Source organism: Syngnathus typhle, linkage group LG17 (genome assembly GCF_033458585.1).
Source record: "Syngnathus typhle isolate RoL2023-S1 ecotype Sweden linkage group LG17, RoL_Styp_1.0, whole genome shotgun sequence".
In the NCBI taxonomy this organism is placed as follows: Eukaryota; Metazoa; Chordata; class Actinopteri; order Syngnathiformes; family Syngnathidae; genus Syngnathus; species Syngnathus typhle.
This window is the reverse complement of record NC_083754.1, coordinates 10,948,020-10,971,429: the sequence shown is the minus strand read 5'-3', so window position 1 is coordinate 10,971,429 and position 23,410 is coordinate 10,948,020. Positions and strand designations below refer to the sequence as shown.

Here is a 23,410-nt window from a genome sequence, read left to right as displayed (position 1 = left end):
CAGCCCAGGAGCCGCGTACTAGTTGTCGACTCCCCGTTCACGTGCCTGCTCTGCTCACAACACAACGCCGGGCGCACTGCTCCCGGAAAGAGGAAGCAAGCAACAATGAACTGGATTTCAAAATAAAATCGTGTTTAATGTCCGAGGTCAAACATGGCGATATAAATCGATGTTTACGTTTAGCATCAATGCCAATAAATCGTAGAGCATTATATTGATTAATCAATGTGTATCGATGTATCGTTACACCCCTAATATACAGTATGTTAAAGTGCTTTCTATGGAACAGCGATAGAAGGACACCAGCAGTCTTTGTGTAATGCTGTGTCTCCTCAGCACCCTTAAGAAGTAAAGTCTCTGCTGGGCCTTTTTAAGCAGCTCGGAGGTGTTCACGCCCCAGGTGAAGTCCTCCTCGATGTGAACACCCAGGTAGCGGAAGGAGGACACCCTCTCCACACAGACCCCGTTGATGATAAGTGGTGGAATGTCCGTTTTATTTTTCCTCCTAAAATCAATGAACAGTTCTTGGGTTTTAGCCGTGTTTAGGAACAGATTGTTCTCTCCGCACCACTCCGATAGCCGGACCACTTCGTCCCTGTAGACAGACTCATCCCCCTTTGAGATGAGCCCCACGGTTGTGTCATCCGCAAATTTCACGATGGTGTTGCTGCGGTGGGCGGGGGTGCATCCATGTGTGTAGAGCGTGTAAAGCAGTGGGCTCAGTACGCAGCCCTGTGGGGAGCCGGTACCAAGACTGAAAGGTGTGGATGTATGACGGCCCACTCTCACCCTCTGGCTGCGACCCGTCAGGAAGCTCTTAATCCACCTACAGGTATTGTGTGGAAGCCCCAGGCCCTCCAGTATGTCCATCAGTCTGTGGGGCAGAGCTAAAGTCCACGAATAGCATCCGCACATAGCTCCCCGGCTGCTCTAGGTGGGACAGTGCAGCGTGGAGGGCTGTAGCTACTGCGTCGTCTGTGGATCTATTTGCCCTGTAGGCAAACTGGTGGGGGTCAAAATCTCTGAACAGGAGTGCTGTGATGTGACCCCGTACCAGCTTTTCAAAGCACTTCATGACCACCGGGGTGAGTGCGACTGGCCGGTAGTCATTAAGGCTGGTGATGTGACGTTTCTTGGGCAGGGGGACTATAGTGGGGGATTTTAAGCAGGATGGGACGGTGGACTCGGTAAGGGACTGGTTGAAAATCTTTGTGAAGACTCCAGCCAGCTGATCTGCGCAGTCCTTCAGAACACGCCCAGTGACTCCGTCAGGACCCGCAGCCTTCCTCGAGTTGATGGTCCGCAGCGTGCGCCTCACCTCATGCTCCTCGAGCACCCCCGTCGACTTCCAGGCGTGTGGCGGCGTGGACTTCCATCCCCGAAGGTGGCACTTCCAGCCACAGAGGTGGAAGAGAGCTCCATAGAATAGGACCAGGTGTGCGTAAAAGCCATGTCCGAGCCCCATCCACCGTCCTCGGACAGCCACCCGGCCGAGCGCCGGCCCCCGACTTCCATCCACGGAGGTGAAAGAGAGCTCCGTAGAGTAGGACCGGGCGTGCGTAAAAGCCATAATAGTTTTTCAAATCTTCTGTGTCACTCCAAATCAGCGGTGGCCAACCCGCATGCTCTTTGGCTGGTTTCATGCGGCTCTTTTACGTTCATATCAACATTTGTGTTTATTTTTCGTGCGTATTTGCTTCGCTTGAGTTCAATATGGTATTTTGGTCTAAAGGGAAATGTATTTTCGGCAGTTTGCAAACATATTTGATTAAGGCTGCGTTCGACATATGTAATCATATCAATATAATTTCTAGTAGTAGTGTGGTCGCATATTAAGTGGAAAGGAATGTGCAGGCTACATGAATTTGTTTTCTACAAAGTATCGTGGAACAGGATGTCCAGACAGGGAGGACATCTCAAGCCCGGTGAGGAACGCGAATAACAACTCGTCGTTGTGGTCCAGACCCAACTGCCCACAACTGAGACCAGACACCTGCGCTGAGCGGAAAAACCCAAACGAGGAGGAGATGACGACAACCAATCATCACACAATATTTTGCATGCTTGAATATTCATATTGTGTTTCTTTAAAACTGGGCAACCCGGAAGAATGAGTTGTCTCTTGGTGGTCACAGAAGGCACACGAGTTTTTGTGTTAAGGACCCGGGGGACCCTGGCACCTGTATTAGCTTGCTTTGTCAGGATTAAACAATTGGTAAATTCGGCCTAATTGATCTACTGGTCTTCTCTTTGACAGAATGAACTCGCAAAATTGTTAGGTGTGACAGTGTGTGGATTTGACATAACAATTCTTGTGTTAAGTGTTGATCGCAATTTGGAGTCAGATCAATAACTAAAATCCGTAGCCTAACAGGTCAAACGCGCATGCGTGTGATGTGATCCCGCAAAGGAGGAGGGACAAACCCATTTGAGGAGTGTCAATTTCGCTCTCAAAATGGCTAGGAAAAAATGCACAGCTAAACGAATATATGACGATGAACACAGGGCAGAGCGATTGGTTTTGCTGGCTTTTTAATGAATGGCGACTGTGACTACGGGGGCCCATTAGGTCCAGAAAAGCTGACAAGACGCTAAGCCAGGGGTGGCCAACTCGGCCAAAATAGCAAGGAAAAAATGCACAGCTAAACGAATATATGACGATGACCACAGGACGTTTTTAAGTTAAAGTTGTTTTTTGTTGAACGTAATGGCAAACCATTCTGCTTGATATGTCGGACGTCATTAGCGCATTTAAAAGCTTCAAATGTTCAGCGCCACTTCAGCTCACTTCATGCCAATATCGATAAGGACTTTGCAAAAGGGACTGAATTTTGCAAGCACAAGTTTGGACACTTTGAAAAGTCAGGCAGAAAAATAGGTACAGTTTTTCCAAAAAATTACGAAGCACTCAGAGACTGTCACACTTGCATCGTTTCAACTGGCTTGGAACATTGCACGGGCTAAAAAGCCATACAATGAATGCCTCAGTGACGTTATTGAAAATCTTGTCTCCTGAAAACGACAAACCAAAACAAATGGTCTCCAGAAAGAGGGGATGGTGAGTCGTCGGGGAAGTGCTGGTTAAAAGACCAGTGCTGGCTCAGTGGCCTAGTGGTTAGAGTGTCCGCCCTGAGACTGGAAGGTTGTGGGTTCAATCCCCGGCCAAAGACTGTAAAAATGGGACCCATTGTCTCCCTGCTTGGCACTCAGCATTAAGGGTTGGAATTGCGGGTTAGAAGGAGTGGAGCTCTTTACAAGCCCTAGGCTTCGTCTCCCTCCTTGCACAGTTATTGATATATGTCCTAAACAATAAACTAACTAAGGATCCCAGCTTTGTGTGGAAGCAGCAGTGTACCGGGTGGTGGTGTTAAGTCGACCCCGACTGCACCCGCACATGGCAGGCCCCAGTGTGCCATGGTGGCACACAGCTGAGCCACGGCTGGTGAGTGGAGACTCCTCCCGAGGACGCCGGCCGGATGTCCAGAGCTGGGCCAGAGCTGTTGCAGTCAATAGATCAGACGCCAGCGTTGCTCTTAACCCGGAAGACAACAGATGGCGGGGGAGGGGATGGGGGAAATCTCACACCCTTCTGTCTCCGACTTCATTCAATTATTGCTAACCTTATTATAACATCACATACGTATAAATGTCACAAAGAGTTGCCGTTAAAGCGGGTGGGGTTCTACAGGGCTTTGGGTTTTGACACTATTGTCAAACTGGGAAACATTGTCGTCTCAAACATGAGTCCGTGTGAGTTATTTCATCCTAGACCGAAGAAAGGTGCGGCAGACGTCTTGTCGCAACACGCTCGCTTGTTTGCTCATCGGGGAGTTGTTTGGAGACAGCCACTGGCACAAACCGCTGCAAAGGCTCGATGAATCAAAGAACGTCTTGTCAGTTGGAACAACAGCCCGCACGGGTGTCACCGGCCAGGGCGGGGCCCCTTGACGACGCACGCGGCCCCAAGCCAGAATTGTACGCCATTTCATCTGTCATCATGTGCTCATCTTCAGCCAGTCGCAAAGTACCAGTTACAAACGGATGGTTCTGCTTCTCCTCATTGTATGGCTTAGGTTCTCCTAAGTCCGCATTTGTTGGATTTGGCAAGAGTGAGTGAGTGAGTGAGTGAGTGAGTGAGTGAGTGAGTGAGTGAGTGAGTGAGTGAGTGAGTGAGTGAGTGAGTGAGTGAGTGAGTTAATGAAATGCAGCCAATTGGAAGTGAATTAATGAAATGCAGCCAATTGGAAAGTTATTTGGCTGAGCTTTTTGTGTTTGCTCCCAGAAGTTGATAAAAGAGAGAAAGGTGTGATCAGGGTGACAAATTGAAAGCGCAACTTGCAGTATGACGGTTCTGACACCCATTCGAATCCAACAATCTCCATCACCAACCACCTTTCGTTGGACACGGTCACAGAGTCCATTTTGAAACGGAGAACCTCTTTTTGCATAACTTAACAAATTGGCCCAGATTACTTGAAGTCACTTCAACTCCATCTTGGAAATGGGCTAGAATGAAGTCAGTTGTGAGAGACCAATGAGGGATTTTGCTGTCCCCTCATGAACCTGCGTTATTTTCAAACCTATGTGATGTATGTACGTCTGCCAAATGTCATTACTGGGGATGAATGTTACAATTTTTTTTTTTTGAAGTTGTGCAACATGAATAGCAACGTCACCAGCCAGAACAAGTTATTTCAGCAGGACACCTCCATGTACGTTTCTATGTGCATGGATCAGTGTTAGTCCGAATCGAGCCCTGTTATGGTAAAGGCAGATATTAGACAGATTGGATAATTTTCTCTTGAAAAACGACATTGATTTGTGTCTACTTTCTTTGTTTTGAAAGAGTTTGTCTTCCTCCTCTGCATAAATGACCACTATACAAGTCAATAAGAAGGGAGCGACTTTGGATGCCCCCCCCCCCCCCCCCCCCTCTCACTTTTTCGAGGACTTGTCACACACACCTCTGATTTAAGGACACGTGTTTGATCTCAGCAAAAACTATGAGCTTGAATTCTTGAACGCGTCTTTAAGGGAGGTGCAAGAAGGAAGTGAAGGGGGCGCGGTGTGGGAGGAGCGCTCACGGGCACAGTCGCAGCTCCGAGCCTCCGAGGTCGTTTGACGGAGGATTGAAAGCGGAGAGCCCAAGACGACGGAGAAGCAAATCCTCTGCCCTAAGCCGAGTGGACGGCTGCGAGGAAATGTGGCGGCGGACTTTGAAGCCACTTTGAGGCGAAGGAAGACCAACATGCATAGCCAGCCGCTGCTAGACGCCTCCTGTTTACCTCGCCTCGCCGTCGTCGACTTCGTTCTCAGCCGATGTCGGACTTCTCTCTGCCAGTATTCGAGCGACCAGTGCAGCTGGAAGGGCAGGTGATCAATAACCATGATAATCAAGAATAAGGACGAGAATAAAATGCACGTTCCATCCACGCACTTTACACAAACACTCTTGAGTTGCACTCTTATAGCAACTTATGTAGCTATCTGGTACACAAGCGTCACAATTGGCCTACATAGCAATGGATCACAAAATATAGTAATATATATACAAAAATACAAAAGCGATCAAATATTCAGGGAGCACAAATCTCGCCGCACATTTAAAGAAAAAACACGACATCAAAGTTGCGATTCATTCACGATATATCGCGATATAGTGCTCTACGATCGACATATTATTTTTTTAATAAAAAATATAGAACAATATCCTGATTTATAACAATTCATACGCAAAATCAACAAGGTACTGCAAACTCTTTATTTAGGAAATTACAAGAGTATTGCAGTATACAAAGTGCTTATTTTAACACTGAACTTTGATGTCGTGTTTTTTCTTTAAATGTGCGGCGAGATTTGTGCTCCCTGAATATTTGATCGCCGCATGGCAGGATTTACAAACTGCACGTGTCTTGTCGGTTGAGCCATATTTTCTTTGGAATCCAAAGTGCTTCCACACGAATGACTTGAAGCCTAAAGGGGAGCAAATTTCCTCGTCTTTTTAGACACTAGCCATAGCACCAGCCCAGGAGCCGCGTACTAGTTGTTGACTCCCCTTTCACGTGCGTGCTCTGCTCACGACACAACAACGCCGCTGCACTGCTCCCGGAGAGAGGAAGCAAGCAACAATGAACTGGATTTCAAAATAAAGTCGCGTCTAATGTCCGAGGTCAAACACGGCGATATAAATCGATGTTTACCTTTAGCATCGATGCCAATAAATCGTAGAGCATTATATCGATTAGTCGATGTGTATCGATGTATCGTTACACCCCTAGTCTTGTCCCTTGAGCCATCTTTTCTTTGGAATCCAAAGTGCTTCCAAACGAATGACTTGAAGCCTAAAGGGGAGCAAATTTCCTCGTCTTTTTGGACACTAGCCATAGCACCAGCCCAGGAGCCGCGTACTAGTTGTCGACTCCTCTTTCACGTGCGTGCTCTGCTCACAACACAACACGCGCAGTGCGCTCCCGGAAAGAGGAAGCAAGCAACAATGAACTGGATTTCAAAATAAAGTCGCGTCTAATGTCCGAGGTCAAACACGGCGATATAAATCGATGTTTACATTTAGCATCGATGCCAATAAATCGTAGAGCATTATATCGATTAATCGATGTGTATCGATGTATCGTTACACCCCTAGTGTTTATATATATAATTTTAGAATTAGTGATTCATGCATTAAATTTATCCTCTAACATTATCATTGCCATACTTCTGCCAATTAGACTTTCTTCCGAAAAAGGGAAGTAGGCTCGCTACTTCATCTACTCAGTAGAGTGGGGCCTTGTCAAAAGTATTTAATTTTATCGGGCCACGTCAAAAGCCACTTTGGATGATTTTGAGGGATTAATTTGCCTTCAAAATTAATTGCAGGATAATAATAATTCGATTAAATCATTTTAACTCGTATTAAGTAAAATATTATTTTGTTGGAAACAATCGAATTTGTGGAAGCACTCCCACGGTTAAGTGTTTATATATATAATTTTAGAATTAGTGATTCATGCATTAAATTTATCCTCCAACACTATCATTGCCATACTTCTGCCAATTTGACTTTCTTCCAAAAAAAGGCAAGTAGGTTCGTTACTTCCTCAAACCCGTAGAGCGGGGCCATATCAAAAGTTACTTCGACAAAAGTAGTGCTATGGTGCGCTAGACGAACGAATCCCTGAGGCCTTAACAAACGCATCTAAAAAATATCCGTAACGTAATACCAGCATCAAACAACTGAAGGGAGCCATCATTACGGCGCGGTCATTTCGACAACTTGCCTCGAATTGAGTTACTCGGCTCGCGCCTCGGATGACTTTAGCGGGATTGACGTCGTATAGAAGTTAGGTTGATTCCAATAGAATTAATTTATCTCGGATGGTCAGCTACGGACTAGTCCCTTCACTCCCGGCTTATTAAACCCGTTACCGGGGAGCCGGAGGCACTTCGATAAAAAGTGCGCGTTTGACTAGGAGGAGTGTCATAGTTGGAACACAGGCGCTGTATGACCTATAGATTGAACCAGGGCTGTGGACTCGGTCGGACTTTTTGCACCGAGTCCGGCCTCTTGACCATGAGTCCGAGTCTGAGTCCGAGTCCGGCTGTCCATTAATTCTGTTAATTCATGTGACTGCTTAGTCTTTATTCAAGGCTAATTTAGATCAAAATCTAAATAATTACAACAGTTTTGTGATGGCTTTGTCTTTATTAAACATATAAACGAATACAATAAACAGATACTCAGATACGTCAGTCAATTTTAATTTTTCTAAAGGATTATTCTCATTTGATGCCATCCGCGTTCTGCCATTGAAGCGGGGTGCATTCAAAGACCAGTCGTACAGACGGAACACTCATTCACTCCACCAAAACGCAACAATATAATTACGTGAGCTCTTTGCATAAACCTCGATGCAAAGAAACTACCGTTTTTTTCCGTGTATAATGCGCCCCCATGTATAATACGCACCCTAAAAATGGCATGCTGATGCTGGAAAAAAACTTGTACCCCCGTATAATACGCACCCAATTTTTATGAATTTTTTTTAATTTTTATTGTATTTTTTTTTTTTAATTTTTTTAAGTCCCAATGATCGTCACACACGCAGGGAGGCAATGGGTCCCATTTTTATAGTCTTTGGTATGGTCTTATCTAGGCTGGATGTAATTGTTTTTGGTGGCGTTGATTTCTCCGACTGCCCATAAACGCACCACCGTGCACGCATGTAAAAAAGGCGTGCGGACGTGAAAAAGGCTGCTCTGTATGGGAGAGACGTTGAAGAAGAATAAAAACACCCTTGGAAACCAAAACTTGCCCCTCGTCGTGACTCGGAGCCGCAACAAATGTGTCGGATTTGTGTAGGGTACATTGTGACAGACAGCAAACGAGCAGGTGATCGAGCAAGCGTCTGATACGAGAGCATTGCGGTCGTATGGAGCGTGTTTGAAGTGAACAGCAGAGACGAAAGGAACAAGGCAATGTGTTGTGAAATAAAATATTACATGTAATACGCATTTTGTTATTTGCTGATTGAAACTGCTAATTAAACTGTGAATCGAGACTAATAAGAAGAAAACAACTCTTTATATAGCTGACGTGTCTTGCGCATCCGTTCTGCGCATCGGATCCATAGTGCGCATGCGCAGTTATACGTCCGGTCCGCGATGGAGATTAAAAAACAAACAATATTTGACAATAACACACCATCAAGGATTGCACCATCGCATCAAACGATGTGTCGTCAATTATAAATTTTACTAAGTGTGTTGGGCAGGATGCGCGATTGACAACAAACAAGAAGAAATGTGATTTCAAGTTTTATTTCGGGGGAGATTTGTCATGTCTCGTCCCCAGTTTTGCTATGTGTCTAGGTTGCCGTAGTTTCTGTTCGCGTCGCCCCTCTCTTCCTGTGTCACCTCAATTGATGTCACGTGTTTTGTATTTAAGTCCTGTCTTCCCCTCGCTCACCGTCGGATCATTGCATGTGTTACTGTCATGATGTGGTTTCTGTTCCTGTCTTTGGTAATGTCACCCTGTCTTTTTGTTCCACGACTTTGTCGGTCAGTCCTGTTGTTGGTTTTGTTGTACCATGACTTTCTTTAAAAAAAATAAAAAAGATAAAAATAAATAAAAATTTAAAAAATTTTGTACCCATGTATAATGCGCACCCCAGATTTTAGGACAATAAATTAGTTAAATTTTCCGCACTATACACGGAAAAAAACGGTACTCTTTTTGGGTACAGGCTACAAGGAGTATATATTACAAAGGAGACTTTATACTTAATTGTGATCATCATTCATCCATCCATCCATTTTATTGTATTACTCAGGTATTTTCAAAGCAAATTAATATTGTTGCATTTATTAATTTGCTTTAACATGACAGTGTGGTGAATGGTCTTTGTTGTTTCGCTGGTCTCCAAAAAAACACTCAGTGGACGATGGCTGGTCCGGGTAAGGAAGCACTTCGGTGACACACGGCTGATTGGGAAAAGATTTATTCAACCGATGTCAAAGTGATGTCTCTCCAAAAGTTAGGGTGGCCCCAAGAGCAAAGATGTTTCAGCTCTTGACAGCACAGATGTTCGCCCCAAAAAGGCCCCCGCGCTTCTTGCTCTTGCCCCTTGCGCCCTTGCGCGCCCGCTCTTGTCCTTCGCGCCCTCCGCGCTCCTGCGCGCTCCTTGCTCTTCGCGCTCTCGTTCTCCTCTCTATCTGTTCTCCCCCATCATTTGTACCTCGTAAGACAACAGCTGCGGTCCGAGTCTCACTCTACTGGTTACTTCCGATGCCCTTAAAAGTGCATGGACAAAGGTCTTCCTGGTCACGGACGAATGGCTCTTCCATATTCTAAGTACCTACACATTACTGAAACTAGAGCTTCTTTGTACCGCGAAAATAGCTTAGGGTCTTCTCACTGCTGCAAGGTCGCCATTTAAGGTGACATACAGTGACGCATAGAATCCAAAATTTACCTCATTCCCTCCTCCGGGACTTTATAAATGTCCCGAAAACGGTCCAAAAAGAGATGACATCGGTAAACATCCAAAAATCTTCACCCAACCAAATTTTCTGATCACGTCTACAATTTGGCCTATACTTGCACAGCCTATATCACGCTCGAGGCATGCTACTTAAGGTTATTTTAACTAGGAAAGCTCAAACTACTTTGGTATCCAATTGCTCCCTGACAGCAATCTGAGGTCTCTCAGGAACCACAAATAAAGAAAATTGAAGTCCACATTATCCAAATGACGATAACCACCCCCCTTAGGTAATATCTCAATACCGTCGATAATTTGCGAAGTAATGAATTTGGCGTGGTCCGTTAGAAACCTCAAAAAGTTGCCGGCCCTCCCTCGAGAAAAAACCCTGCCAGTCTAATGACACGGAAAAAGAGGGAGGCCCTTTCTAACATCCTCAGTGATTCCTTCCACCTGGCGTCAGCCAGGTACAAGGAGTCTTGGCACATATCACAATCCACAAAACAGTATGAGCTCACAAAACAGAAGGAAAATAAATGACAAGTTCACCGACCGCTAAACAGTCAAACTGCATTGTCAATGTTAACATGTGAAAAGTTAAATGAATAAGATAAAGTAATTGCAGCATGTAGTCATCAGATAAAGTACTGATTGGTAAAATATTGACGCAATATCACAGCATACTGAAACGTTGAAGCGCCCTCAGTGTTGCCCCCCTTGCATATGTAAGTGCCTGTTGATGCAAAGTCCAGTCCACTGAATGCTCAGTAGTGAATTTGCCCCGGGATCACTGCTCAGGGCCTGCCGTCCATCCAAAATCTTTATGTCCACTCCACCGTCCTCAGAGTCTCTTTCCAGGCCCCGGTCAGCGTCCACGGGGTCTGCAATAATCGGGAGCCACTGCCAGTATTTAACAATGACAACAGCACAAAACCTTGAGTTGCAATGAAAAAAGCAGCTATGCCCAGCGTAGGCCGGAAGTCCTCCCGGCCCCCTTCGGTCACCCCCAGTAGACGACATCTCCATAACCATTCGTCTGCAAACCAAATCTTCTCTTTTGGGATTGATTGGGGCACGGGGACGACTGGTGGTCGTCGTCTCATCGAAGTGGTCAGTAGAACCTCCGAGGCGTTCTCGGCATCTACTCCTATGACCCAGAGGCCCACGTGATCCCTGAAACAAACAAACAAACAAACAAACAAACAAACACTCCCCCTAGGAGTTATGAATAATCCCCCTTATTTCTCGTTGTGTTGTCAGTCTCGCAAGATCCCTCCTGTAGCAGAGTAACTTCTGCCTGTTCAAGTTAGTCTTTCCTGCTGCAGCTGTCACTGTCTGAAGTCCGGTCAATCAGTCTTTGCAATTGCTTTTTCCCAGTCCAAATCTTAATTTCTACTCCAAATTTTCCTCTTTGATTCCAATTTTTCTCAGTATTCTCAAATGGGCATCAGTCCTGTCAGTTTTGTTAACCCAATTTGTTTATGTACATTATCTTTGTCTCCCCTTCAAGTCATCTTACTGTTCAAATCAGTCGCCCTTTTGAATGAACCTGTAATCTTCCCAAAATGATTCAACTATTCAACTCTTTTCAACATTTGTTATGCAACTTAACCCTCTTAAAATGTGTTCTTAAATACTTTCCCTTCATTAGCAGCTTTAATGCATTCATATGTTAAGAAATTATCCCTATTGCTTGTTTCTGGTCCAGTTTCCTATTTTATTTAATTACCTTTGAAACATTTGTTGTCTATTGCGCTGCAGTCTAATCCCTATTAGCTGTATGAGTTGTCATCATTCGTGCTTTTCCGTTGAAACACTTTAACCGTTACTGTCGCTAGGTTGTTACCACGCTTTGCATCCATTCCAGATTGTTGTCTCCCATTAACTCCTTTCCTTTCGAGATGCTTCTTCTGCTCCTTCCATCACTGCCTGTTGAATTCTGGCACGTTCTGTTAAAGCCTCAAAAATAATTGAATCCGAAAAAACATTGAATGTCGCAAATAGCTTTTATATCTACTTACTCATTTAAATGTAACTCCCCCCCCTCTGACACATTCACTCAATGTGTCATCAGGCATTCAAAAAGGAACCGGCAAAACGTCCTACCGCATCATCATGTGCCTTGCAGCCAGTTTGTCGAACCTTTCACTCATCCAGAACCGTCATCCCCAAGTTCCTGAAAATTCAGTTCACCCCACACTCGGCAACAAAACAACAATCATCGCACTCCTGCCAGTGAGCATACAGCCCTGCTGACAGCGGACCCTTGTGCTCACAAAAAGTACACAGGCATAGAGTATCAAAATAAAACATAGACACACAACGAATCATGGCGCCCGGGGATTCTGTCCTGAAAATCCTCAATCATCACAAAAATCAAAAGGGTTAGGGTTAACATTTTAACGTGAATTCAATATAAACTCTCCAAGACTGCAATCGCCAACCTGCAAAATTATTACAAGTTATAAAACAGCCAGCAATCTGCTCCTTGGCTGGTGGTTGATGCTGCAATAAGTCAAGTGACGCACAGAAACAAAGCAAAACTTGCACTTGCCACACGCAACCTTAAGTTTCAAATGTTTGGTTGTCATCCACATAGTCAGTCATCCCGTCGGGTGAGTCCAAGTCTGTCATGTCATATCGTCCATTGTCCTAGCGTTTGATATTAGTCCTGTCTTGTCCATTCGTGTTGCTGAAATGGGCCTTCTCCATGAACTATTTTGTTGTTCATGGTGCCTCTGATTAACCATCAGCTGTTGGTTAAGGTTACAACTCATCACTCATAAAACGTGGGTGTTCCAGTCTCATGTGAGAGGAATCTTACCCTCAACTGTGACCCTTTCACCCCAACTCCAAAATCACCCTGATCTGTCCCAGACACACATACACATTCTTAACCACACAAGTGCCAATTCAGTCACCTTCATCGCTCAGCTCTCATTCCACACCAAACAAATTTAGTATGTGTAAGTGAGTAGGCAATCAGTGAATATTGAAGGTAACACTTCATTTCTGGATGTTCTTCTCGATTAAATATTTCATACAATCGTACGTCACTTTTACCGTAAAACTGTCAATTAAATGCCTAACAAATTCAGTTATTTCTACCGCTGAGCCTGTTCAAGGGTGAGCATGGGGAAAGAAGCAGCCTCAGATGCTCCTTAAATAATTTTATCCTAATCAATCATTCTGATCGAACCGCTGGGTAAAGATACTCAAAAGGGTCCCTCCGACAGTTGACTCCACTATGGTGTTCTCACTTTGTCATATCAATACATTTGTTATTCAAGTCCTATCGCATTTGTCATCTCGTTAACTGTCATTTTGTGTGACTCTTATGCCGCATTATTCTTAATCGTCAAAAGTTTCCATGGCTGTTATTCCTTGAACTTATCGGACTTTCTGACACCAGAATTCCCCGTGAGGTGTAATTAACTTCTAATTTTATTAATTAATAATAATCAGGTCCATTGTACAATCTAGCCACCTCTTGACTGCATCCTATTGGGTCCTAATGTCCTATTTTCATCTCCAATCAGGGCTCGAAGCTTATTTTTTGCCCAAGTTGCCCTCGGGCAAGTTGGAGAAAATTTTACTTGCCCGAAACAAAATTTTACTTGCCCGAATTTTTTTGGAGTGGATTTTTACTTGCCCGACACATTTTTGCAATAAAAAAGACAACACTATAAGTTTTGCCTTCATATGCCTTCGTATCCGCCAACCGGAAACAAGCTCTGCTGGTGCGCAGGCGCAGAAGAGCCAGGGACGGGTGAGAGAGCATGCATTTAATTACGAAGCGCTTTGCCGTTATCAATGTATTGCAGACTTACACGAGAAACTAACCGCTCCCTAGAAAACAAAATGTCGGACCAGAAGCGGCAGAAGTTGCGAGAAATTATGCACAAAATCGTCTTTTTACAGCTTGAAAACATGGTATTCTGGCAGGGCAAGTTCGGGCAAGTGAGGAAAAAATTCTACTTGCCCGTCTGCCATCGCTACTTGCCCCGGGCAATCGGGCAATCGTTAGTTTCGAGCCCTGCCAATTTGTCAATGACTCTATGTCTAATTGTTAAGCTGGATGGACTAAATGTGATTCTACTCTTTATTTCGTACAATTTAGCCTATCTGTTTTATCCAAATTTATCCTCTGATTATGATGTTTTTACACTACACCTTTTGTTCCTGATTTATTTATTTATCTTTTATCAAGACTCCTCAGTTGTGTCAAGTTCAGTGCCCAAGCGAGCTTCCATTCACTTTGACCCAAGCCCACCAAATTTGGTTACGCCTCAGCAAGGAGTCCAGTTTGCTTGTTGCACATTTCAGGTCTCATGGTTCTTTCGCCGCACCTCATTGTCAAGTTGTTGTCTTTAGTTGTAGCCTCAGAGCCAACTCATTCCTCACTCTCGGATGAGTCCATTTTCAACTGAGTCCATTCACATCTTGTAAGTTTCTTCACTCTCGCCTCAGAGGATGTCGTTTTCCTCCGGAGCGTTGTGCTCCCCCCAAGCACAAATATAGTCCATCTTTGCTCTTGCAAAAGGTCAAAGGTGCTTCAGAGCCTTGCACCGTTTTCTTGTTGTTCTCAGCTGTCGGTGGAGTCTCGGGATCGAGTTTCAGGGTCACTGCTGGATACTGGAAAAGACAGACTGGGACACCAAACTTAAATATCGTCTTCCAATTAGCCATTAATTACCTAGTACCTTTTGTTAATCAAACTTCCAATTCTCCTATTAACAACAATTTAATATATTTGAGAAAAACGTTTCCTTTCCTTCATGAGTTCTCGGCTGTATTGTGATGGACCTTATTTGAACAATTTTAAAGTGGCAGATTACCGCAAACTTAAAATTTCAAGTCTTAACTGTGATTTCTCTCAATTATACTGTGATTTCCAGAAGCTCATCCTAATTTCAGGCTACATTCTATTGTTTGTTTTCCTGCCTTTGATTTTATGCAATCCTCTCTATCATCTTTTCACCTTTGCTGATTTGAGCCTTCAATTTCAGATAAAGTTTCCCAATTTTGCGTACAGAATGTACATTATTCATAATTAAGTCATGTTCCAAACATTGCATCCTCTCTGGTTTGACCTCAGTATTATTGGTGTTATGCTCACTTACTGGACTATCTTGAATTTTTAACTCTCCGCCACTACATCGAAGGCCATTTCTCAGCTGTTCACTTTTCCCATGCTCCAGTTAGGCTCCATTACTCGAATCTAGAATGTGATTTTCATTTGAGTTTCTTACTTTTGGACTTCTAAAATGCTCCTATCGCTAATTTATTTGTACCGAGCATACTCTTACAAGAGTATTAAAAGAACCAACAGATTACTACCAAATCCAATCTCTCCTCGTTGGCATCTCCTCCTCTATTTCGAACTTGCTGCTTTTGACCTGTGCGTCTTGTTACAGTGGGCACTGGTCAGCCTTGTCGGGCCAACGCAATTTACGAGCAGGCTCTCCATGCATACAATTCAGTCCTATGTCTAAATCCAGAGAATTCCTTTAATTCCAGCTGCTGCTGTGGCCCTCACTTGATACCTCTCTTGCTCTCATAAATTAGTGTTGACCGGTTGAGTTTTCTTTAGACACTCAAATCACCTATATTTGTGTTGTAGTGGTTAGCCCTCGCATGCTCCTACTCCACGTGTTAGACGGCTGTTAAACATTAATTCTAAGTTCATGCTGTGTCTCTATGTCCTCCTGGAGACAACGGATGTATCCGCCGTCTCAGGTTTTTTATGTAACTAGAAAATCCAAAGTATTGAGGAGAGTCCCAAAGAAACGAGTATCAATAATTCGTTCTCAATTTTGTCATCCTTTCAGCAATTTAAATTAATAAGTTGAGCTTTTCTTCAGATCAAATTTCCTATTCCTCTCAGAATGCTAAAAGGAGCTTCAGCTGGCCTTAGAGGGGTCCCCCATTATTTACGAGGGGGCCACACTCTTCTGCCACCGCTTGCTGTCGTCCCAGCATGTTTTTCCATAGATACATCTATATTGGATTGGTTAACACACGCATGCTCCTATTTCTCCTGTTGGTCATGCCTTCTTTTGCTCCTTCAGCATTCCGTCTTCCATCATTTTGTCAGAGTTCCTTTCGCTGCTGGCCGCGCAGGCCCCTAACATTGGCACAACTCCAGCCGTTCGCACCGCCCCGACGTCACCCGCGCGGGGAGGGGCCAGCCTGAAACACAGTGGGCAGGTACAGGTTGGCCACCCTGCCGCCCAGGGGGCCGGATCCCTCTCCCCGCGCGTGCAGCGCAGGTGGGCACGCGCCCAAAGCAACGAGAGCACACCATCCTTATCCGTTCCTTTTGCTGCTTCTACAAGCACTCGCTCACACCCATGCGCGCTCATGAGCATAACCACACACACGCACGCACTCACGAGCACGCACACACACCCATTTACACACGCACGCACACACACACGCACGCACACACGCATACACACACACACGCACACTTACGGGGCCCAACAAATACACACTTCAAGCATCCATTCATTCAGAAGCTCAAACAGACAACATTAAGCTGACAGAGTTCACAAAAATTACACACGGACACAGAAGACATACAACGGGATTCGAATCCAGTCCACATTTTGCTTCTTTCCAACTGCCGCTTAGCAGTTTGGTCATTTTAACTGTCATCAGAGCAGATGCACTGACAAATACGCACGTCTTACTTAACTTTTGTTTCGTTTCGTGTCGTTCCTGATAGCGCTGTATATTTCCCCTTTATTCTGCAGAATTTAAAGTGTGCACACAAATTTCTTTTTCTCCCATGGTATATCACTATTAAACCCCCCAGAGGCCTCTTTTCCACGTTTTCCATTTTTCACACAGCAGCCGCACAAAACCTTTGTCCAATAGCGGTTTTGTCGCAAGCTCAAATTTATCAAACTTTGACAGACGTGCATGCTATTACAGTACGCCTCGACAAATCGGGATCGCACCGTTGCCGCGAAAACGCACCAGCTGCCTCGGTATTCAAAAATGACAGCCCACCGGGTTTAGCTATCATTTCCTTGCACCAGCGTTTAAATCGAGGAGCCTTGTAACCCACAAACACTTCTAATTCGATCAGTATCCAAACGACGTGGCTTACGCGCGCTTTATTTTCCTCGGTACCCTTAAAATCTGACCGGATCTCGGCACCCATAACTGGGTCTGACCGGGTCACTTCCACATTCATGCTCACAGTTACGGATGCCAAGGCTGTGCACTTTTCCTATCTGCCAAACGCGGTCAGCGCAAGCCTCCCTTTTTTGTTGGACTTTTTACGGAGACTAACCCGGCCACCGAAAATCTCGACAGGTGCGCACTTGGCCCGTACGGCCACTGAGTGCGACTGCAGTACACACAAATTAAGTATGCACTTATCCCTTGATGTTATTGTTATGCAAATGAAGTGCAGGTGTCACGAGGGGGAGGGGCTGTAAGTGTCATGGGAGAAGGGGGTGCAGGTGTTTTAGGGGGAGGGGCTGTATGGGGGAAGGGGTGCAGGTGTTTTAGGGGGAGAGGCTGCAAGTGTTGTGGGGGGAGGTGCTGCAGTGTCACTAAGATAACACTAGAGGGCGGCATTTGCATAGGAAAAAAAAATAAAAAATTGAGATGGAGAGGTGTAGTGTTGGGGGATGTCTAGGTGTTTTTTAGAGAGGGGGGTGGACCTACTGTTGGTAAGGTGGGGCTATTGATCGTTTTGAGAAGACACGCCAGCAGATGAGCTCTGATCGGAAGGAGTTGGAGCGCGTCAAAAGTTGGAGAGCGTCAAAAGTTGTTTCGAGATGGTTAAAGGTAAGCCTTTTTAATACTGGTATAATAATAATAATAATAATACACTGAGGTTATCATATAAAACATGATGTAATGTGTATGTAATGTCATGCAGATATAACCGTGTTTGCTGACGTGCATGCAGTATTTGACGACGACTTTAGCGGAGTTTATTTAACACAATCAGACTACGGTAAGGCAACTGTTCATTTACGCTAGTTAATAAAATGCTATTAGTTGGTGATTTTTTTCGTTTTTTATGTGTGTAACAGATCTCGTGGCGGCTGCTACTAGGCAAAAAAAACCACTGATACAGACTGGTTTGGAGGCAGAACTATCAGAGCAGCGTGATTTCGGCCAAATCATACCCCCCTCCGGCCGACAGGAGGTTGTCACGAGCTCTGCACATCATTTTGAAGCAACGAAAACAGCAGAGTTATCAGAGCTACGTGATAGCAGTCAAATCATACCCCCCTCCGACCAGCAGGCGGCTGTCACGAGCATAGAGACGGAAGAGGGAGCATCCACAGACATAGAATTGGCGGACGCTTTATCTGCTTACGAAGACCTTCCTCAAGAATCGATAAACAAAGTCAGAGGTATTCCTTATTTTTTTTTCTCTTTCTATGTTATCATTTAAATGTTTTTTTGATAGTATTATAACGATTTAACTGTTTTTTAATATCTACTTCTAGTTAAGCGTTGTGGAACGGGACTGCTTCAAAGAGCGAGAAAGAGCAGACGTGCAGCCTTCTACTCAACTACTAAGGGGCCTGAATCGACAAACGAGAGCCATCACCATAAGACAAGGCGTGCTATAAAGTGCAGTGGTAATTGTGTTTACAAAAAACGGTTACAAGAATGTTTTAAGGTAATACGTATTTTGACAGATTTAGCTGAATCAAGATAGGTCTGTTTTTTTTTTTGTGTTGTTTATATTGTAATCTCTATCAAAAAGAAATACAATGGATCATGCTAACCTTACGTCAGCAGAGTCGGATTTCTTAACAAACATTGACGAATTAGATTTACAGCTACTTTGTGATACGCCTGAGCTAGATTTGTCAAACATTAACAATGATTTACCGTCAACCAGTGCTTCTACAAGCCAAATACCAGATTTGGTCAACATTGTAAACAATGCCATGCAGGAAGGGGGAGACACAGACAGTCCTGATATTCAGGCTCACTTACAAGCTGTCGTAAACGAGCTAAACAGTCAAAGCCGGAATGACGGCAGCCAAAGTCCTACACTGATACCGTCACAACTGCTAAACATGATAGCAGAATTAAACAACCAAACTAACGGTAACAGCGGGCGTAACAGTCCTGATATTCCTGCTCAACTGTTACACATGATCCAAAATCTAAATACGCAGCCTCTGATTGACCGAATGACCGTTAACCCCATAGATCATGAGATAGATGCTTCTGTGATAACTGGTAACATGCCACCATCATTTCAGCCTAACAACTGCTCTGTTATAACCGATCACGAGATAGATGTTATTGACAACAACGCAGCAGCGTTTCAAGACATAGCCCACCAATCTAACAACAATGCTTCTGTAATAACTAATCAGCGCGGCGGCTCTGTTGTAGTAAATAGACCGCATTTCAATAATATTGAGATAAGGCGGCATTTGAATATACCATCACAGGTAAACAGCAATGATTTTGCAACCTTTTACCTACAGATTGAGGATAGAATAGATGAAGTCTTGCGAGAGGTTGATATGCAAACACAGAGAGGTGACGTGATTCAAATCGAGTTAGTGGCTGGAAATGATAGGGCTCACGTTTACCCGCAAAAAAGCGACATAAACACTATCCGTGATAATGTATCGGATCTGCTTGAACGTCTAGCTCAATCAAATGTAGAGCTTCTAGCTGATGAGAATTTAGAGCTTATTGTCCAAATAGTCAAACCGATCCGTGGCGGAATGCGTCGTCGACTGATGAACAGTACCAACAAAGAAATTGACGCGTAAAAAACGACATTTGCACATACCTCGTAATAAGGACAACAATCTATGCTTTGCTCTTTCACTAACCTATCTGCTAAATGACACGCTAACATCAAAACAGGCCGTAAGGCAAGCCAGACTTTTGCATCAGAGTGTGGGTTTAGATTGTCAAACACCTGTGAGTCTGGGGGATGTACATAAATTTGAAAAAGTTCTCAGACGGAAAATAACTGTCATGTACCGAAAAGAAGACAGCCGCCCCATGACTTTCTTCGACACACATTACCCTAAAACAGATGAAGACACTTTATTTGTTTTACACCTCGAGAATCATTACTACGGTGTGAAAACGATAGAGGCATTCGTGGGGTATGCATATTTTTGCAGATATTGTTACAGAGGGCATGAAAATTGGCAACGCCATCAATGTGAGGGACACTGTAACATTTGTCTCGATCCTCGTTGTAAACAACGACGATTTAAACATGTTATCTGCCCTGCTGTAACAAAACTTGTCGTAATGAAGAATGCTTTACCAAACATAAAGAGTTTCGAGCGACGAATCGTGTGAGTAACTGCACCACATACAAAAAGTGCTTGCAATGCGGGCTCCAATATTATGTGAAAGCTGATGGTACCGGTGCTAAACATCGCTGCCCCGTGAAAAGATGCGCGGTGTGTAGTGAGATCTTAAACCAAGATGATGATGTCTTACTAAACCCTCACCTGTGTTACATGCAGCCCATCAAGCCTCAACAGCCTTGCAAAAATGTAGTCTACTATGATTTTGAAACTTATGTAGATGCAGATGGTTTACACAACCCCTTTCTTATCTGCTGTAAATCAAATAGACTGACGAAACAGTGGTTTGGGACAGACCGTGTTGACAAATTCCTCACATTTTTTCGAAACCCCCGGTTTAAACAAACGACATTTGTTGCACATAATGCGAGAGGTTTTGATTCCTACATCTTGATAAAGAGAATGCTTGAATTAGGTATCAAACTTGACATTCTGATGCAAGGGAGTAAGGTTCTATCATTCGTCGATTTAGACACAAAATCTCGTTATATCGACTCATTGTCATTCTTAACGATGCCGCTAAGTGCGATGCCTAAGGCCCTGGGGCTTGAAGACAAATCAAAGGGTTGTTTCCCACATAAATTTAGCTCTTTAGAACATCTAAACTACGTAGGATGTCACCCTGACCCTACATACTACAATGTCGAACGAATGTCACCCTCTCAACGAGCTAAGTTTGATGAATGGTATGTCAAAGAAGCTAACGGTGTGTTTGATTTTGCTAAACAGGCGCTAACCTACTGTGAGAATGATGTTGATTTGTTAATGCAAGGATGTGAGAAATTCAGGAGCGAGTATTTTGAGGCTACAAGAACAGACCCTTTCAACGCCGTCACAATAGCCTCGGCTTGCATGAAAGTTTTTCGCACTAATTTCCTAACTCCTGAAACACTAGCTATTACACCTTCAGACAACTACATGCGACAGTACAAAGCTTTCTCACACGATTCTATTCAATACATGCAATGGGTCATGGATAGTCAAAATATCCACATTAGACATGCGTTGAACGGGGGAGAAGTTAAGATCCATAACTACACTGTAGACGGGTATTCTGAAATTGGGGGGATGAAAATAGTTTTTGAGTATTTTGGTTGTTATCACCATGGCTGCCCAGAATGCTACAACCTCTCTAATATATGTCCAACAACAAAACGTCCCTTTCAGGAAAGGTTTGACAACACCCAAAAGAAAATTCAGGAACTGCAGCTTAAACAAGATGTGCACCTTGTAATTATGTGGGAGCACGAATGGTTGCAAATGAAAAAATTGAACACAGAGGTTAAGGAATTCCTGAAAAAAGCCAAATTTCCTACACCTCTCAAACCAAGGCAGGCTCTTTTTGGAGGTCGAACAAACACGTTTGTTTTAAGATACACGGCAGAAGCTGACGAGAGGGTGTTGTACGTCGATGTGACATCATTATATCCTTTCATTAATAGTACAGGTATCTACCCTATTGGTCATCCAACGATTATCCACAGTGATTTTAAAGACCCAAGACTGTATTTCGGCTTCATAAGCGCTACCGTCAATCCACCTCGTGGTTTGTATTTTCCTGTTTTACCTTTCAAAACAGCTAAAGGTAAACTTGTCTTCACACTGTGTCGTACATGCGCTGAGCATAACAACCAGCAGACAGCTTGTACGCATAATGATGAGCAGAGATCGTTAACAGGTGTTTGGACAACTCCTGAATTTGTTAAGGCACTTGATCTTGGCTACAGTGTTGCTGATATTACAGAAGTATGGCATTACACAAGAGCGAGCGACACAATTTTCCGTGATTACATGCGAACATTTCTAAAAGGTAAACAGGAATCTTCAGGCTATCCAGCGCATGCGGTCAATCAAGCTGATAGAGAAAATTACATACAGAGCTACGCGATTCATCAGGGTATCCAACTGGACCCTTCCAAAATTGCTGTAAATCATGGGAAACGTCAGGTTTCGAAACTTTGTCTAAACAATCTATGGGGAAAACTAGCCCAGCGTGAGAACATGACAAACACAAAAATTGTGACAAAATCTGAGGAGTTTTTTGATCTTCTGTTTTCCGGTTTGTACGATGTGAAATTCTTCCACTTTATCAGCGAAAAGCTTTCGGGTGTACAATATTGTTTCAACATAAACAATGAGATACCAGCCTCAAAAACATCAAACGTGGCGGCTGCGTGTTTCACAACCGCTTATGCACGTCTAAAAATGTACAACTATCTAGAAATTTTACAGACGCGCGTTCTTTACACTGACACAGTGTACACGGTCAAACCTGGCGAAACTGTCCTCCCGCTAGGGGATTATCTGGGCGATTTGACAGATGAGCTTTCGAATGACAGCATTTCAGAATTTGTCTCAGCAGGGCCGAAAACATACGCTTACAAGACAAGGGCAACAAACCGCACCGTCATGAAGGTAAAGGGTATCACACAGACTCACGAAAGCGGTCAGAGCGTCAATCTTGACAGCATGCTCGATTTGGTTCAGGGGTACATCGACACAGCAGGTGCAGTCTCAGACGTGCTTTACGCACCCCAACATGGCATTGTTCGCAATAAGAGAGGGTTTCATCTCAGAAACACATCGTTTTCCAAGCGGCTTCGTGTGGTCTACGACAAAAGAAGATTGCTCAATCAAGGCCGCACTGAACCATTTGGTTATTGAAAATGGCTTTTAACCAGATTGAATTTGACCCTAGATTAGAACTTCCTTTTTCATCGTTAATAGCAGGGCCTTCAGGTTGTGGCAAGACGTTTTTTGTTAAAAATGTTATAGAAAATCTTGAACATGTTATGAGAAAAAAACCTGATAATATTGTCTGGGTTTATACTTCATATCAACCAATGTACGATGAGCTCAAAAACATGAATAAAGACATCGTTTTTATCAAGGGGCTGCCTGAATCTTTTGATGACGAGAAGCTGTTCCCGCCGCAGCAGCACCACCTACTGGTTCTGGACGACATCATCTTCCAAGCTTCGGATAATCAAGCTTCGGATAATCAGGAAGTGGTTCGAATATTCACGCAATATAGACATCATGAAAATTTAAGCGTTATAATGCTAACACAGAATGTATTCCATCAAGGGAAATTCA

The 23,410-nt window shown here is 44.0% G+C and overlaps 1 protein-coding gene across 6 annotated transcripts in view; it reads left to right on the top strand.

Annotated features, from left to right (window-relative positions):
- The window catches only part of tbcd (tubulin folding cofactor D), an 80,587-nt gene extending 57,383 nt beyond the window's left edge, over window positions 1–23,204 (top strand). For 3 of the 6 annotated variants that reach the window (XR_009718532.1, XR_009718531.1, XR_009718527.1), the window contains exons 40-42: window positions 1,881–17,958; window positions 18,038–18,364; window positions 18,461–23,204. The gene's annotated coding sequence lies outside the window, so the exon portion shown is untranslated. The remainder of the gene's footprint in view (window positions 1–1,880; window positions 17,959–18,037; window positions 18,365–18,460) is intronic. The other 3 variants (XR_009718528.1, XR_009718529.1, XR_009718530.1) reach the window with 3 other exon arrangements.
- The last annotated feature ends 206 nt before the right edge of the window (window positions 23,205–23,410 follow it).